Source organism: Ixodes scapularis, unplaced genomic scaffold (genome assembly GCF_016920785.2).
Source record: "Ixodes scapularis isolate PalLabHiFi unplaced genomic scaffold, ASM1692078v2 PGA_scaffold3__209_contigs__length_174095766, whole genome shotgun sequence".
Lineage (NCBI taxonomy): Eukaryota > Metazoa > Arthropoda > Arachnida > Ixodida > Ixodidae > Ixodes > Ixodes scapularis.
In genome coordinates, this window is record NW_024609868.1 from 54,008,962 (window position 1) to 54,027,055 (window position 18,094).

General features: G+C 48.8%; 1 long non-coding RNA gene and 1 pseudogene across 1 annotated transcript; one reads left to right on the forward strand and one right to left on the reverse strand.

The window, feature by feature from the left end:
• Positions 1-1,148: 1,148 nt before the first annotated feature.
• Positions 1,149-3,487, forward strand: LOC115315993. The gene is made up of 4 exons (XR_005714749.1): positions 1,149-1,235; positions 2,565-2,643; positions 2,725-2,793; positions 3,435-3,487. It is a non-coding gene; the product is annotated as an uncharacterized LOC115315993 (long non-coding RNA).
• Positions 3,488-6,738: 3,251 nt separating this feature from the next.
• Positions 6,739-10,052, reverse strand: LOC115310813 (annotated as a pseudogene).
• Positions 10,053-18,094: the final 8,042 nt, after the last annotated feature.

Here is an 18,094-nt window from a genome sequence, read left to right on the forward strand (position 1 = left end):
TGGCTAGGAATGTCGCCTAATGTCATCCAGCGGTTAGGTAACGTCAAAAGACTCTCCTTCCCGAGATCCGTCGCCACCGATGCCGTCAAATGTGAAACTAATTAGCCACACGCGACGAATGCCGAATTCGTTTCATCGACACTGCACAACTTCTTTGACGGGGCTATGAAGGTATACACATGTGTGGGGCCTGATTAATGCTGGGGGAGGAGATTATTAGGGGGAAGGATTAGTTCCGAGTTTGACGAAAGCACGTGCACTATGGGTGAACGCCTGGGGGGCTAAGCTCGCCTCGGCGGGAATCTCTCCGATGCAGCGTCGCGAGGGAGGGGACGAGCTTCTTTTAACTCCGCCCCGGCGAGTTTCCCACTCCTCCTCTTACATTTCCGACCCCCCCGACGCCGGCGAGATCCCCAGCGTAGCTCCGATTTGCCCCTACGCTCCGCAGTGAAGGGTTTAATTTGATTTAAATCGGAAATGACAAATAAAAATCGGAAAAAGCATGGATGCTAATTATCAAAGCCTTTAGGTAATAATAAATTGTATTCCTGGTTGCGAATTGCCGTAAAAACCCATGTGTTTATAGGAATCACTGCGAGCATGCTGTTCGTCTGCTATGAGCGAACGCGGGCGAATAGAACACCATGGACGACGGCCAAGAAAGCGCGATGCAAGCTAAAAGACTGCAGCCTCGAGCTTCTGCTGCTCAACAAGAGCACTTGTATTCATTCATGCGCGACCACCCGCAAATTACACGCGCCGCCAGTGATTTTACTGGAGGGGTAACGCGCGAAAGCAAAGAAAAGCTGTGGAGACAGCTCACGGCTGAACTGAACGCCCTCGGACCAGCCATAAAGTCGCCCGCCCGGTGGCGACATTACTGGACGGACAAGGTGTCCTTGGCCAAAAAAAAAGGCAGTAGATTTCCGCCAGAGCAGTGGGTGAGTAGTAGTGACCCTTGATCCTTGATGTGTAACCTGTATGTGCCCGTCATTGTTCGGGAACGCTGGCCTTACGGAGCCACATTGATATCTAGAGGGAGCCCTGTGATCTCCCAATTCCCGTCAGTGCAATCTGTGTATACCTGCGAATCAGAAAGAACTCATTTTTCGACGTTCCTGCCCAGCGGTACAGGCGGCGGCTCGGTACCCGGCGAGGCCGGCGTCGTTCTGGACGTCGTTGGCCACGACGCATCTAACGATTGCGGCTCCGTGAAGCTGCCTGGTCGGCCAGAGGTAAGAACGTAAGCTTCTCTAAAGCTGAAATGATTGTACATAAACAAGAAAAATTGGGACGCGCTAAGTAGACTATTTGTGCATAGGACCTATACAGGTGTATTACATATGGACACCGAGAAATTGAGGCTGGTCGCTTAGCACATTCTACGGATTTTGGGCCAAGTGTCGAGCACACCACATAAGTGTGGTATCTGGCGAGGATACCTACACGAATAAGAGGCTGCATCGGAACATAAGGGGTAAACTTCCATCTAACATGCCGATTTTTCCAATGTGGTTATTTTTTTGTTTCATGGTTTTGAAATGAGCATGGAGCATGCACACTGATCTGCTTGGGATCAGAATGTGACAAGTCTAAAGAACATAAGAGGAATGGAGTGTCCAGAGTTCAGTCCAGTCTGAACAGCAGCAGACGCAGGAGAGTTCTGTCCAGGTGGAACGGTAGCAGGCTTAGCAGGGTTCCGTCCAGAGGGCCTAGTGGATAGCATTTTGTCTTTTCGTCTTCAAGATTGAAAAACAATAAGAAGCTCTCAGTCAATTTTTTCGGACGCCAAGGATATTTTTTGTGAATATTTGCAACCTGGAGCCACAACACAAGCTTCTTTTTATTCAAACCTAATTACAAAACTATATGCTGCAATCTAGGAGAAACGTTGAGGGAAGTGGAGACAGGAACTGCCCCGTCATTATAAGAATACACCCCGCCTCAGGTCTTGCATTAGAATGGTTGTCATTCCTAAATAAAACTTTGAAAATGATCCACCACATTCACTGTACCTGGCTTTCAATAAATACAAACTTAAAAAAACATGATTGCTGGGACAATCGCAATTAACTTAAAGACTAAATTAAACTTGACACTGGAACATTGCCAGTTGTTACTCCGAAAATGGATTAGGGGCACTAGCATATAGCGACCAACCCCCGTGTAGCTGGACGGAGCTTGTCGCGTGTTTCTCTTTAGTTTGGACGGAATTTGAGCGGCGGCTAGAGTTCTCTCTGCATGGACCTCCAGTGGTGAATGTGATTCTGTCTGGACGGAAGTCTACAAGGTTTGTTAACTTTCCGTCTCGACAGGACCCTAGTGATGACAATTGTTCTGTCTGGAGGGAACCCTAGCCACAGCCTAAAAGAAAAGCAAAACACAGTTTTCTGAATGTTGTTTCATAGTGCAGTGTCGACACCTGTAAATATTGCTGAAGCATACAGCAATAAGTTTCCCCATTTTCCATTTCACCAAAAAGTATTGTTTTGCCTCCGTCTCTAAGTCCCTCTTGCCATTAGACGACGGAGATATTTACCTTCAAAACCCTGCACCACTTTCAGGGTGCACCACCACCACATTCACCCGAGTCGCCAACAAGAGTTTCGGTTGGGGAGATTCCAGGGACAAGCGGTGCATCCAGTAAGTTGGTCAATATAGTAAGCAATGCTGTCTGTGTTTCAGTTGATATGTGTCCTTCATAATATGAACAAATATAAACAGGACACCAAGCTGCACCACCAGCTTCCGGGCTTTTGTCACCTGGAAATGAGGGCACGACCGACACATCCGGTAAGTTTCTTGCTATAGCAAGCATTGCTATCAGTGTTTCGAATCATATATGTCCTGCCTGTGAGAACAAATTTAAGAATGATCCTAAATTAAGACAAATGCATGGCTTATTACATTACATTCAGACTCGAGGTCTGACAATGCACGCGTCCATAAGATAACTGCATGGAAGAGCAACATGTGGGCCACATTAAGAGTGCTGCCTGAAAATACTGAGGAAATGTGCAATCGAAGTGTGAGATTTCTGAAAAATTAGTGTCTAAGCATATGTTCAGTTAAAAAGAAAAAAATATTGCACAAAGTATACATAGCATATGGCAGGCCTTAACGTTCAGAATTGTTGCACCTGCGTCAGCCTTGACTGCCGTGCACGGGTGTGCTTGGAGAAGCAGCCGACACGACGCGTCAGTTCAATCAGTTGGGTGGCCAAGTTACCTTTTGAATAATTTCCACACATTTTAAAAGTAGCACCCTTACATGTACTGTGAAACATGCACATTCTGGGCATATTATGGTATTTATCAGGTGTTTCTAATACTTTTTGAGATAGCACATGGAGCTTGGCAAAGAGTCCTTGCTTGCTGCTTACTGGCTGTGTCTCGTTCACCTCATACTTTGTTTACAATTGCTTTCGCCCTTAGTTCCCAGCCAGCCAACCACCCTTGCACAGTGTCCTGTACGGGCACCACGGCGTCGAAAACGCAAGGGGGCCATGATGCTGCCGAGGAATATGTTCAAGACCAACGACGCCTGGTGGACCTCGCAGAGGCGAGGGCTGCTGCTTCGGAACGGGTATGGGACCTATTTCCTCAAGCGGCATCTGCCTCGGTGGCTGATGTCATCTGACATGTCTTGGTGCATGTGCATGTACCAATATTTGTTAGTGCATGCCTTTGCTGTCTCCTATCCTTTCAGCAGCACGGTTATGGTACAGAATTGATGGTCTAATGATGAGAAAAATAACAGCTATTACAATTTGGTGTTCCTGGTACAGGCGTGACCAGGGAAGATTACGGATTGACTAGAGAAAGATAGATGCTATATATACGGCCATACCCGGCCCAAAATTTCCTTTCGACAATCACACAGAGGGGGGGGGGGGGGGGGGGAGGTACTTAGAGTTATCTCGGATTCATCATAATGAGTGTTTTCGTTGTTTATGTCCCGACAGTAAATTCCAGAAAGCCAAATTATTCGGAAGAATGATAATAAGCAAAGCAAGTATAAAATGTTCAAATTATGGGGTGCTTCCAATTTATACATTTATCAGGTCATCTGATTAGACTGATGGCTCCGATTGCTGCAAGTTGCATGATACACTGGTATTAAAATAATATACATTCTGATATTCTTTAAATTGCGCATGTCGTTGAACAACATATCAACAAAATGATGTTCGGGCAATTGGAAACAGCTACAGGCCTTACTTGTCTTGGGGACATGTCCAAAATATGTGGAGTACCGAGTGTTGAAACAGGTTGATGGTGACAAACAGGCAACTTTTTGTGAACCGAGTTATCTTATGCACCTCTTATCAATCCAGCACGTGGAATCGCTGCTAACCGAAATGAGGCGACAATGCAGCGCAACGGAACGTCAGGCCGCTGCCATGGAACGGCAGGCTGCAGCGATGGAGCGGCAGGCTGCGGCGATGGAGCGGCAAGCCGCAGCCATGGTACAGCAGGCTGCGGCAAGCAGGTGCCCAGAGCACTCCTGCTGCTTGTGGCCATGTTGGCCACCACATTCCAGCGCGTCGTGCTTGTGCTGAGCAGGCCCCCAACACCGCCGCAGTTGGACTAAGTCACTCCTACCCGTTTTTTTATTTATGAAATGCTACAGAGTATGTAGTCCTGCATAATTATTTCTAGGACAATGTATACAGTCGCCAATTGATTTTTCGGACTTCGCACTGATTGAAAAACCGTCTGAATAAGATAGTAGTCTGAAAATTCAGCAGATTAAAAACTGCCTTTATTACGTCTAAGCCGGCTTAAAAAAGCCATAAATAGTAGCTTACTTCGGGTTATGTCAACGCGCCTTGTTTTAGGTTACGCCCGTTTGCGTTCAGCAACTTTTTATTAACTTGAGAATTGCTGCCTTCTTTTCTAGCGTTATGGTCGAGTACTTTCTGCGCTTCTTAGCAAAACATCATAGCAGCGAAGAACAGATGGGCAATGACGTCCAAGCTAGCGTTTTCCAAAAACACGATCCACCGAAACGAGGTCGAGATGAGGTGCAAGTCCACGACTGCAATGGCGAATCAACAAAGAAAAATGGTAAGAACAATGATGATGATAATGAAAAGCAGCTAGAATAAAAGAAAAAAACCCATACACCATCACTTAGCAGTAGACTTAGCAGTACTCAATGAGGCTTGCCAAACCAAGAATTAAAAATAGCCGCATGGCGGTGGTGCTTCGTGCTGATCGCTCGCGACGATTTTTTTCCAAAAAATGAAACGTTCGGACTTCAAGCTGTCCGATACATCAGTTGTGAATATGCACTCTTTCTATCGGGTAGGTGACGGTTCCTCCTTTAGGCCAGAAATATCGAACAAGTGTGAGTTATCTGCATCCGAAAAATTGGTGGGCGACTGTATTCCTAATAGTATTCTATGAATCATTGTCAACAAAGATGTTTTACAAGATGTGGTCATTTTATTTCTTTTCTAGCATGTTTCACAAACATTTACGTGGAGAAATCTACAACATTTTGTGAAATGAACTACTGCCGCTCTTGATTATGTAGGTGGCCGTATGACCTTTTGTAACAAAAGCTGGCGTCCCAACCTACGAGGGACATGGAACATGTAAACAAATTAACCCTCACCTCCATCAATAACAACAAATCATGTAACCTTTTCCCTTGTAACGACAAAAGTTGCGAGGCTGAGCTAATATCCCCCCCACCCCGTCCTTGAACAGCATTGCGACTAGGAGATACCCAAAGCTTCTGTCTTGAAGAGCTCGTGAAACCAGCTGTGCAAGCTCTGGACTGCAAGGCCCCTGTTCTTGCAACCATCAAACATTCTTCCCCATAAAGATTAGAACTGAGAGCAAGTTCTGTTTGCCTTAAGCTATGCGTCAGTGTGACCTATTCATTCACAGGCAGGGACCGACAACTATATGCATGTTGTGAAAAAGTTTTTTTCACAAGCGCTTTTTCTGAAGTTTTAGATACCTCGCAACCTCTGCAAGCACGGAGGAATCTGTACACGAAGCGAAATCTTGAACAATGCATGTTGGCTGACGAAAACAGGGCGTATAACAAACTACATTTGTCAGTTGAGTTTAACAAGAGCCCATGAGCCTCCTCGGAAGCAACTGTTGAGAGAAGAGTTATAAACTGCCCGGCAATGTGCTCCATCAATGGTTCAACACATGCGTGGGTAAAGGTGTTGATACCAGCTCCTTTCCCCTCTAGCAAACACTTTGCTAGCCGGGCATCACTGCGTAAGGTACCTTCATCCGTACCCTTGCAGAAATGCCGCAACAAAAGTCTAATGCAAAAACACATCCTGCTGAGCCGCCCGTACGTGTGAAACTTGCAAAAAAGAACATCAAACACGACATCAGGGTCACTACTTGGCGTCACGGAACACCCATACATGTGAAACTTGCAAAAATGTACATCAAACATGACATCAGAGTCACTACTTGTTCTCCTGAGGCACCCGTACGTGTGAAACTTGCAAAAAAGAACATCAAACACGACGTCAGGGTCACTACTTGCCCTCACGGAACACCCGTACAAGTGAAACTTGCAAAAATGTGCATCAAACATGACGTCAGAGTCACTACTTGTTCTCCTGAGGCACCCGTATCTGTGAAACTCGCAAAAAAGAACATCAAACATGACGTCACTAACTACTTCTTCTCACGTGACACCCGTACACGTGAAACCTGTCAAAGGAACACCGAACAAAAAGCTTAAAACACTGCATAGGATCCACATACCTGCGAATCTTGCGAAAAGGACAGTGGAAACACTGTACAGAAACACGAAGTCCAAGCAAGCTCCGGCAGTAAACACACCTCACCCACAGGCAAACACACACACACACACGAAGTCCAAGTAGGATCCGCCACAACGCAGACCTCACAGTACAGGCACACACACGGAGTCCGAGAAGGCTCCGGCACAACGCAGACCTCACGGTACAGGCACACACACGGAGGCCGAGAAGGCTCTGGCACAACACAGACTTCACTGTACAGGCACACACACGGAGTCCGAGCAAGCTCCGGCAGTAAACACACCTCACTGTACAGGTACACACACGGAGTTCGAGAAGGCTCCGGCACAACACAGACCTCACTATACAGACACACACACGGAGTCCGAGGAGGCTCCGGCACAACATGGACCTCACTGTACAAGCACACACACACGGAGTCCTAGAAGGCTCCGGCACAACACAGACCTCACTGTACAGACACACACACGGAGTCCGAGGAGGCTCCGGCACAACATGGACCTCACTGTACAAGCACACACACGGAGTCCGAGAAGGCTCCGGCACAACACAGACCTCACTGTACAGGCACACACACGGAGTCCGAGAAGGCTCCGGCACAACACAGACCTTACTGTACAGGCACACACACGGGGTCCAAGAAGGCTCCGGCAGAACATCCACAGCACTGAGCACGCATTACACTTAGAAAGTATGAGACCATCACTGGTGGCGACCACGATGGCGGATCCGGTGAAGCCGGCGACGTACACGACGCACATGACTTGTGGTAGCTCCAAGCACAAGCTGGTCCCGCATGGCCTTACCCTCAATGTAGAGGCGCCTCGACTGCAGGATTCTGCGCTCTCGTGCTGCGTCACTGCTCTCGTCTGCCTCGCTGTCATCGTCAGAGCCGCTGCTTGACTCGGATTCCGACGACGATGATCCCGGATCCGATTCCCCTGCGCTGAGGCAGATGTTGTGGAGCACTGCACAGGCTGCCACGATCGTGCCGGCGATCCTTGGATGGTGGTAAAGAACCCGGTGTTTTTGCACGCATCGAAAACGACTCTTCAGCAGCCCAATGCAGCGCTCCACCACCGACCTCATTGAGGCGTGGGCAGCGTTGTAACGCCCGGCAGGTGTGGAGACAGCTGGCCGGCCAGGCACGGGAGTCATGAGCCATGGCTCCAACGGGTACCCACTGTCTCCTGCATGAAAAATAGCAAGTCTAATCTCAGATATGTGAACCACATGCTGCGTTTCAACCAAATTTGATTTATCCCGTCCGACCCTCCATAAGCCGTTTCCACAAGCAGGTGGTGTGCATTCAGCGTTAACCTTGTAGCTTCCGAGTTGTGCTGATAACGAGTACTGCTTGTTGAAACCACCGCTATATCTTATTTGCATGCCAGAGACGCCGCAGACCTGTCAACCAATATCAGGTGTTTGCCGTCTCAACAAGTTTTTACAGATGACACCGACTATGGTGATGATGACACGCCTTGGAAACGAGTTTTTGGAAAATGCTGTGGAAGCTCTGGGAATGAGGACCGTGAGGCTATCTTCAAGAGTATTTCTCATGTCTGTTACCCGCGAGAGTCTCACCTTGATGAGATTGAAATAAAACGCAATGGTACACTTGAAGGAGCTTGTTTGCAGCTGGAGGCTGGACACGGAGCACCTATCAACCCCACTCCTCTCTTTCCTATTCTCGCAGTGCCTAGTGTAATTCAGTGGTTAACTGACAACACTTCTTGATTTCAACAGTTTCGACCCTAATGCACTAAAGATGAACTGTTAAATTCCTCATCTCTGCTCCAGAGCCTCGAGCAAGGACATGAAAGTAAGCCTTTGCATGATGCCTTGCTTTAGGCCAGTCATCCAAACACTGGTGTATAGTTCTACAGCAATCTGTTCATGTGAAAGTCAAGAAACGTCTGGGTACTCTGCATTTTGTTTTCATGCGAGCTGACAATGTGCTGCCACTTTAGGTACACTCACCGAGTAGGTACTCCCCGTGCCTGATGAGCCTGCCAGCGATGCACTGCTGCCGCACCCAAGACTGCCTCCACACAAGGGCGTCATGTGAGCAGCCAGGCATCGAAGGGTCGACTGCCAGGATTCGCATGTTGGCGTCGCACACCTGCAACAAATAAGAGTGCGATAAGAGAGAGACAAACAGATGATCGCAGCTTGTGTACATCTGTTACGTTCCTTTCATTTTGAAAAAGACAACTTAGCAGTGATCCCGCGCACTGTGAGAAAGAAATAAGCATCTGTCAATAGTATTGTGCAATATGCTTCTACCGGTGCCCTCGGTGCACATCAACTGGTATAAATTATGAATAGAAGCACGTCTCCCAACACTCTTACAATGTCCATAGAGCTGTGCAGCAATTACTACTCGGACCCAGGGGCGTAGCCAGGGGGAGGGCTCATGGGGCTTCAGCCAGCCAGCCAGCGAGCCCAACCAGACCGCCCTCCTCCAAAAAAAAACAAACAAATTTAGCCGACCCTAAATATACACATGCATTGTGACCCCCCATCCCCCTCTCCGCACCCCAAGTCGTGGACATCCCAGTCACCTCAACCCCAGCCCCCAGCCCCCCCCCCCCCCCCCCCCCCAAGCCCCCGATTTATAACGATTTCAGATTACAACAAACGTGACCACATGTTTCAAACTCGGTAGGAGCCAAAAATGGAAACTTACCACCATGACGTTTAGCGCGTAGTGGAGCTTGCGACACCAATACAACGCCTTGGTGACGGTTCGGTCGAACCGTGACGGACCCTTGATGGCCACAAACGTCCCGTCGACGCACCCAACGACGCCCGGGAGGGTGCCTCGTCGCAGGAAGGCGACGAGGCACCCTCCCGGGCGTCGTAGCCGCACGTTCTTCCACGGTCTCGGCGAAAGCGACCCACGCGGGTCCCAGGCGGCGAACGATGGCTACGGCCACGGCACGGACGGCTGAGCTCACCGTAGTCTGGTGGACGGAGAGATTTCGGTCGCTCCCCACCAACCCCTGGTAGCTTCCCGTCGCGAAAAACCGCAACGCCACAAGGACTTGCTGTTCAACGGTGACGACGGTCCGTGCACGGCTCCACCGTCTCAAGCCAGGATCGTCACGCAGTTCGTCGCACAGCCACCTTACCACGTCTTTCGAGAGGCGATAGTGTCGTTGAAAATCAACGTCGTCCATGTCAAACGCATTGGCGTGGTTTAAGTACCTACGCCGGCGGCGAAACACGAACAAAAACGCTGCCATTTTGGACGCTTCTCCCCGATCTCGCGCCCAACTCGCCCAAGCTCGCCTAAATCGGAGCCGGCAAGCTTTTCCCATCCGCGGCGGCTTCTGCCACGTCACAATGAAGTCACCGCATCTCGCCGCGAGTTCCGAATGTGCAACTCTCCGACCGCCTCAAAACCCTCCGTTAACGTCACGATCTAGGGAGTGTCGGCGCGTGTCGTCATGCACGGCGCCGACCAATCGCGGCGGTCGGCGAGTTTGGCGGAGAACTCGCCTCAATCTCGCCGCGCCGAGCTTAGCCCCCCTGCTCGGAATATTCAACCGGAGCGAAGCTAAAAAAAAAAGGTGGATTCTGTTCTTTAGGGCGTGTGCCAGTGGCCGGGCGACAACTGTCTCCCGGCCAATGGCACGTTATCATCGCGCATTGGTCCTCCAGAGCCACTGTTCTCACGACGCTTGCGGGTGCGAACGTTGCCGCGCGAAATTCGTTGCTCGTTCTTCGCTGCAGGGTCACTACATGGAGTCATCGAAGGTTTCCAAGTTTGTTTCTCGGCCAGCTCCAGAATTACATAGTAGGCCTTTCATTAGCGGGGTACTCCGTTTTATATCAGAGAGTTCTAGGGAACCGTATCTTGTACATCCGATAGGGTACGATGGTCCGCCCGGTACAAACTGCGCGTGTGAGTACTTCCGTGAAAGCGCATGCGCAGCTCGTACCGCAGGGCCCATCGTAGCGTATCGGATGTGCAAAAAATGAAAGCCGCCTACAACTCCATGAAAACAGAATTAGAGCGCAGCTCTTGAGGAGGAGGAGGGAAGGGTACTGAGGGGAGCGTATACCCCTCCTCCCTCCTCCTCACCTCTTCATCCAACCTGCTACTCCTCCCTCCGAGCGGCGTTGGCGCCGCCGTCGGCGTAACCGTGAGGTCACGTGACCTTCGTGACCTCACGGGGGTCACGTAACCTCACAGTTACGCCAATGGCGATAGCGATGCCGTCGCTGCTCAAGCCGGAAACGGGTGCCTAAGAGCTGCGCCCTAAAATGGTTCTCTAAAACTCCCTAATAGAGAGTTTTAGCGAACCGTTTTTGCACATCCGATACGGCACGCTGGGCCGTCCGGCACGAACTGCGCGTGTGTCTCCCGTAGTAACGCATGCGCAGTTCACCACCGGTGTACTCCGTTGGTGTGGTGGCAGCACACCACCACCACACCGCGAAAAAGGCGAGCACGATACGCCGCCGACACCGTGGCCGCCAAGGAGGAACCTCATACCCACGATGCTTAAAGCGCCTCGATGTGGTTGCGGTTGTTTTACAAATAGCGCCAAGTGCACCAGTGCACGAGTCCCGTGTCTCGAGCGGCTCTTGGAAGCAAATGGCGGCGCAGAACTGAAATGAGCGTCCTTTGGAAGCGAATGGTGGCGGAGCACACGCTCGTGGCATGTGTCTTGCGTGTTCCCACAACAATGCCTGGCAATACTTGTAAAAACACGCTTTTATCAAGGGGCTTTAAAGGGATACTGAACCAAGGAATTTAGTGTCCATAATAAGTGGCGCGCGTTCTCTCCACGAGCCAGCAGCCGCCGGTGCGCGAGCAAACGTAACAAACATGACGTCAGAGAGCTCCATTCGTGGTTAAGAGGACAGTGAAATGTTTGGGCTTTGGGCCGAAGGAGAATAAAAACAAGTTTTTCATCTACACAGTGGTGTCTGGTGTAAAAGGTAAGCGATTAATTGGTCTAAAAAGCACGTAGCTTTCACTTGTAGAGATGAAAAGCCTGTCTTTATTCTCCCTTGGCCCGAAGCCCATGCATTTCATGAGGTCTTTGACGTCATTTTTGTTGCGTGTGCTCGCGCACACCGGTGACTGCTGGCTCGTGGAAAGAACGTGCGCCACTTATTATGGGTACTAAATTCTTTGGTTCAGTATCCCTTTAACGATGCTTATACGACTCATACCTCAGCGTCCTCTGCGGTGACGCGGAACTAACTACTACTGGTTCGAGGCTAGCTCCGAACACGAGCTTAGCCCCCCAGGGGGGCTAAGCTCGGCGCGGCGAGATCGAGGCGAGTTCTCTGCCAAACTCGCCGACCGCCGCGATTGGTCGGCGCCGTGCATGACGACACGCGCCGACACTCCCTAGATCGTGACGTAAAACGGAGGGTTTGAGACGGTCGGAGAGTTGCATATTCGGAACTCGCGGCGAGATGCGGTGACGTCATTGTGACTTGGCAGAAGCCGCCGCTGATGGGAAAAGCTTGCCGGCTCCGACCTAGGCGAGTTTGGGCGAGTTGGGCGCGAGATCAGGGAGAAGCGTCCAAAATGGCAGCGTTTTCGTTCGTGTTTTGCCGTCGGCGTAGGTATTTAAACCACGCCAATGTGTTTGACATGGACGACGTTCATTTTCAAGAACACTATCGCCTCTCGAAAGACGTGGTAAGGTGGCTGTGCGATGAACTGCGTGGCGAACCGGGCTTGAGGTGATGGAGCCGTGAATGAACCGTCACCCCCTTCGTGAATCCTACATCTAAATTCTACAAAGTGAATCCTAGAAACAAATGAGTTTTTACGGCAATCTGCAACCAGGAACGCAATTTACCATTACCTACAGGCTTTTACAATTATTTTGATGGGTTGCTGTGCTGCGTAGATGTAAGATAAACGCACTTGATAAAATTCAAAATAAAACAGATGATAGAAGAAAAGCAATATACATAAATGGCGCAGACTAACAACTGTGTAATTTCTTTCTCATCTTTCTTCTTCCACACCGTATTTTGACAAACAAATTGGCCGTTAGCTGTTTATACAGCAGGAGAACATGCCAGAACATTGCGACATTGTCACCTACTGTAGATAAACAATTTAGCCAGTGCAGTATGACTGCTAGCCTAGGGTCTTTAACGTGCACCAAGTAGCAGTGATACACGACCGCATGCCGGTACGATGCTCATCAACATCGAAAAGGGCAGGGCTGGGGGTTAATCCACGATCCTGAGTTCTGCAGCGCGAGCTTTCGCTCCACGTGCACCCTGTTCTGAAAAAAAAAAAATATTGTGGCTGTGTGGCGGTGTGAAGAGATGAAGATATTACACAGTTGTTAGTCTGCGCCATTCCTGTATGTTGTTTTTCGTCTATACTCTGCTTTAGTTTATATCTTTATCGAGAGCGTTTTTCTTGCATCTACGTGGCGCAGCAAACTATCACAATGTTTAGTCAACTAGCCCACATCCAAGCAATGTTTGTATAATTACATCCCTGCTGTTACCTATTCTTATTTGTCATTTACGATTTAAATAAAAAAAATTGTGCTGTATGTATGTTTGTACTGCCTAAAACTTGGTCTGCCTCAACGGAGAAGATTCTCCCAGCTGTAGATGAGAAATTTAGCCATGCAGTGCCGTACAACCGCTAGCCTGGGGTCTTTAACGTCCATCCCGCAGTAGTGTTAAGGCACGACCACATTGGCGTCGCGGAGGCCTGCGGCGCGGCGGTCGGCGCTGCCGTTTGCCGACCCAAACCAGTTCTCGGCTTCAACGGCGCGACGTACGGCGCCGCAGAGTCAACCGCTCCGTGCGCGGTTCAAAGCCGGGCGCCGCACGCCGCAGAAGAGAGGAGCCAATGGGAAGTGGCGTAGATAGTGACGTCGCGATGCCATGGCAACGCTCAAGCCGGTCCTCGGCTCGTCTTTCACGTTCCGAAGGACGTGTTTCGCGTCGTCTGCTCTTCCTATTTTCCCCCCATGCCTTCCCCAACGGAGCGGTTCCTTGAAACTGTGCGACTGTTTCCCTTTTTATATGACAAGACGCAGCCAGACTACCTAGATAAGGACGCTAAGAACAACCGCTGGGAAATTATAGGAGAGGAATTCGGAATTACAGGTGAGTTTCTCCGTGGCACTTGTTGCATGTCGTCTGTGTTGTGACGGATGTCGTGTTGATTTGGTGACACTTTCGAAAGTAGCCTTCATCTCTGGCGCGCCGCCGGGGCAGCAAAGCCCCGGCGGCGCGCCAGACCTGTCCTGTCCTTCGGTGTTTCGGTAGAACCAACTCGGCCGGACCCAAAACCTGCGCCTCCTTCTTTTCAGAGCGCGGCGACGTCGCAAGATCAACGAGCAGGCTAGGATAATCACATTCGCGCTAATCACCAGGTCATTATGGACTCCTACCATGTAGGCAGCGAGTGCGGAACGGAAGAATGTAACGAAGAGCAGACGACGAAAGAGCGGGAAATCCGACGGGAGGCGCGATCGCGGGAACCGGTGCTGTCACGTGACTCCTGCAAAACGGAGGCCAATGTGGACTCCTCGCGTTGGGACGCCGGACGGCGGTGCCGCCCGGCGGCGCCGCCCGGTGGCGCCGTTCACGCTAGTGTGGTCGGGCCTTTACACGACTGCACGCCGGTACGATGCTCATCAACATCGAAACGGGCAGGGGTGGGGATTGAACCCAGCATCCTGGGTTCTGCAACGGACCTTTCGCTCGACGTGCTCCGAGCTGGTGTGCGCTAGCCCAGCCGGCCACCGATCCCCCTATTTAAATAAAATAAGAACCCTTCACTGCGAAGCGTAGGGAAAAATCGGAGCTACGCTGGGGAACTCGCCGCCGCCGGGGGGGTCGGAAATGTAAGAGGGGGAGTGGGAAACTCGCCGGGGAGGAGTCAAAAGAAGCTCCTCCCCTCCCTCGTGACGTGTCATCGGAGAGATTCCCGCCGGAGGCGAGCTTAGCCCCCCTGGTCGCTCGCTCCTCGCGGTAAGAGCGGCCAGAGTCATCACCACGGTGGTCATCACCTAAATGTATTTCTTCCACCGTGGCCACGTCTTTGGGGGCTCGCTATCTCCGAATAAAGCAATCACGCGCAGAAAAAAAAACAAAAACGCAGGATCACGGGGAAGTTACTGTGCATAATTTCTTTCAGCCCCGAATCGGAAACGGACGAAAAAGACGAGCGCCATGACGACGATGCACTTGTTTTGTTTTGATTGGCTCCATTGGATCGGAACTTCGGCTGGACTCGAACTATGAGTGAAAGGGAGTATAGCGTATACTTCCGGAACGTGTCGTTACTGGTGTTCTTAAGATTTCGTTATCACTGAAAATGCCGCCCTTTGGAGTTTAACGGATCAAGGCGGAGCAGCGTATATTTGAGGATCGAACATTGTGTTGCGCCCTTAGTCGGCTTTGCGTACTCGGCATCTCATCTTATAGGTCTATCCCATAACGTGTGGACCTAGTTATAACATTGCGGGTTGTAATGATGCATATTGCTCTGATCTTATAATACAGTTTTGTCAGTCAGTCATTTTCCATAACAATCATAAAAACGACTATTTCGTTAAAAAAACATACAATAAAACACGAAATAGTTGTTTTATCATTATGATATGTATTCGGGAACGGTATGCGGGCTAGGAGACGTGACACTTCATACTTCAGAGTAATAGAAATGTTCAACGAGGGCAGCTATAATGTGGTTGATTTTTTTTTAATAAATGATTTAGTATAAAATTACGTTAAATAGAATCCGTAATGTAATATTTTACGCCTCCCCCCCCCCCCCCCCCCCTTTTTTCTTTCTGCCCCCATTCCATCTAAAGGCCATTCTCAAGATTTGAAGTTTTTGAAGGCAAGTGGAAACGGTAATGTAATTTTTTGTCAGTTTGAATTTTCTGAAATGTTTCAGGAACGCTGTTCAACGTCTAAAGCTGTTCTTACATTCAAACGAGTAAAATAATATTTTTATACGTGATGGAACGCGATGTGAACGTCTTCAATTACAGCACAAACAAAACACTAGAGAAAAAAATATATTCTGCTCAAGAAGGAAAGTTATCTCACTCATACAGGTGCCCATGCCTTCATGAGGCTTTATTTCGAAGTAGGCCCACGCAATCTCAGCCGAACCAAGAAAGATATTCTATCGCAAATCCTCGTGAGGGCGAACGTCGTCTTTTTCCAATCCTTTTTCTTATCGGTATTAGAATAAGTCACGACCAATCCCATAATCCTGTTATGAGATTTCAAAGCCATGGCTAGGTAGGACCTGGACAACGCGTGCACTTCTGTATTCCTTTCTTCTCGGTCTTTCTCATGCTTACTTCTTTGCACACAGCTATTACTTTCTCCAACTCATCTTTTTTCCTGTTTGATCAAATCCCCGAGCATTTCCTGCCGCGATTTTTTCCAAAACCAGCTGCTAACAATATCCTCCTATATCAGAAAAAAAAAAAAATTAAAAAAAATTAGAGCGCTCACATTGCTACCTAAAAAAAAGAATTATATCAATATCCAAAAAAAGTTTCGGACTGAAACTCATTGAATGGTGCTGTGCGAAGAAAACCGTAAAAACCTCATACACACACACATAAAAAAAAAATTCGTTATTTTCGATTTTCGTGGAACATTGGACATCGTAACGACAACCTCAAACATAAACCTAAACTGGAAGAGGAAGCACCCATTGGGGATGTAAAAAAAAACAAAAAAGGACAGAAAGAGAAACATGGCCAGGGACGGGCTGAAGAATTGGCTGGCTCAGACAAGGTCGCGCTTCTCGATCGTTTTGAGCTGCACGCCGCCGAAGCCGCGCTCAAAAGGTAGTGATTCTTCCTGCCGGCGTCCTTATTTCTTCTCGGTTCATGCCTATTTTGTTTTTCTCTCTCAAGAAATAGAAATGATTTTCAAATCGAGGAGTTCCACCAGTGAGTTCCCCGTTGTGCTTTTACCTCTTTTTTTTCTTCTTCTCCGGATTATGACTGCTTTTCTTTAGACTTCTCACGTTAAATCTAAAACAAGCGGGGCGGTTGTTCTATCGTAAAGTTTTTGGTCCTTGAACTTATACTGGAGCCGTAGCCCTACGTGAAACACGGACAGTTTGATTGGCCAATCTCGCACCGAGGAAATCATTTCTCTTCTCTCGTCCACCAAGCTGGTCTAAGACTATCGAGTAATCATTGTAACCTCTATTATTCGATCCTTACTACAAGAACCTTGATGAGGAGACGGTTTATAAATGGTATAATGTAAAGAGAGATATAGTCGAATCAATCCTTCATCCTCCCTTGTCATTTGCTCACTCACTAAAACGTCGGCCTGCGAGGGTCTTTTCATTGTAGCAGAATGTCGGGCGTACTGAACATCCGCGAGGCCTTTGTAGCACATTTTTATGCTGCGTAGGAATTACTTAATAGACCCATTGCTAAATTACGCAAGCATCAAGGAGAATGCAGGGATTGCTGCTCCACGCGCTGCACATGCTGGCCTCAGCAGTAGTAACTTTTATAAAGCAAATGCTTAAAACAAATTGCATCTTGCACGCGCGGTCGTCGGCGCTTTATTTTAGTTATTTACTTCGAATTTTTTATACGGGGAAGGCGTGCGCGTGTGACGCGTGGAACACCAATCCCTGCATTTTCCTTGATACAAACGTGCGCTGCAATCCACGTGTGCCACCGTAAAAAAAAAAAAAAAGAGAATGAAAGAATGGTTGCAGTGCCTATAGACGCTTTGCAGCAGCTGTGCATGGGCGCCGCCATAACTGACCTTCAGTTTTTGTGTTTACTCTTATTACGTTTACTTCACTTCTTTTATTACCATAGCAGGCTAGGTCATTGCCATCCTAGATTTTATTCTGTCTTTCTCCCCAGCATTGGCCTTTGTGGAGGCTCGTTCACACCAATTTCAGTGGCTCGGTATCTCGCTAAAACAAGAGGTCAGCAATGGCGGCTGTATTCTGGCACGCGTGTAAAGCGTCCATAGACCCTTTCACTAATGTCAGCCTAAATTGTTGTATGCTAATGGTGGATAAAATCTGACACCTATTCATCAATGGTAAACGTACGAAAGTTACGGTGTTTTTCCGCTGAACTGTTCTTTTTCTATTTGCTTCCCTTTCGATGGTGTCAAGAAACTACCACTCTGTACGAGGCGGTTATAGTTGAGTAAATTCCTCTTGATGAAATTGAGATTTTATTGGCATGGGCTGTCTGGGGCGTGCCGAAGCCGAGGATATCAAGGACTTGCACAACACTTCAAATGCGTAGCGCATAGAAACTTATTTCTTATCACTGTGACATCAAACAACCATGCTCA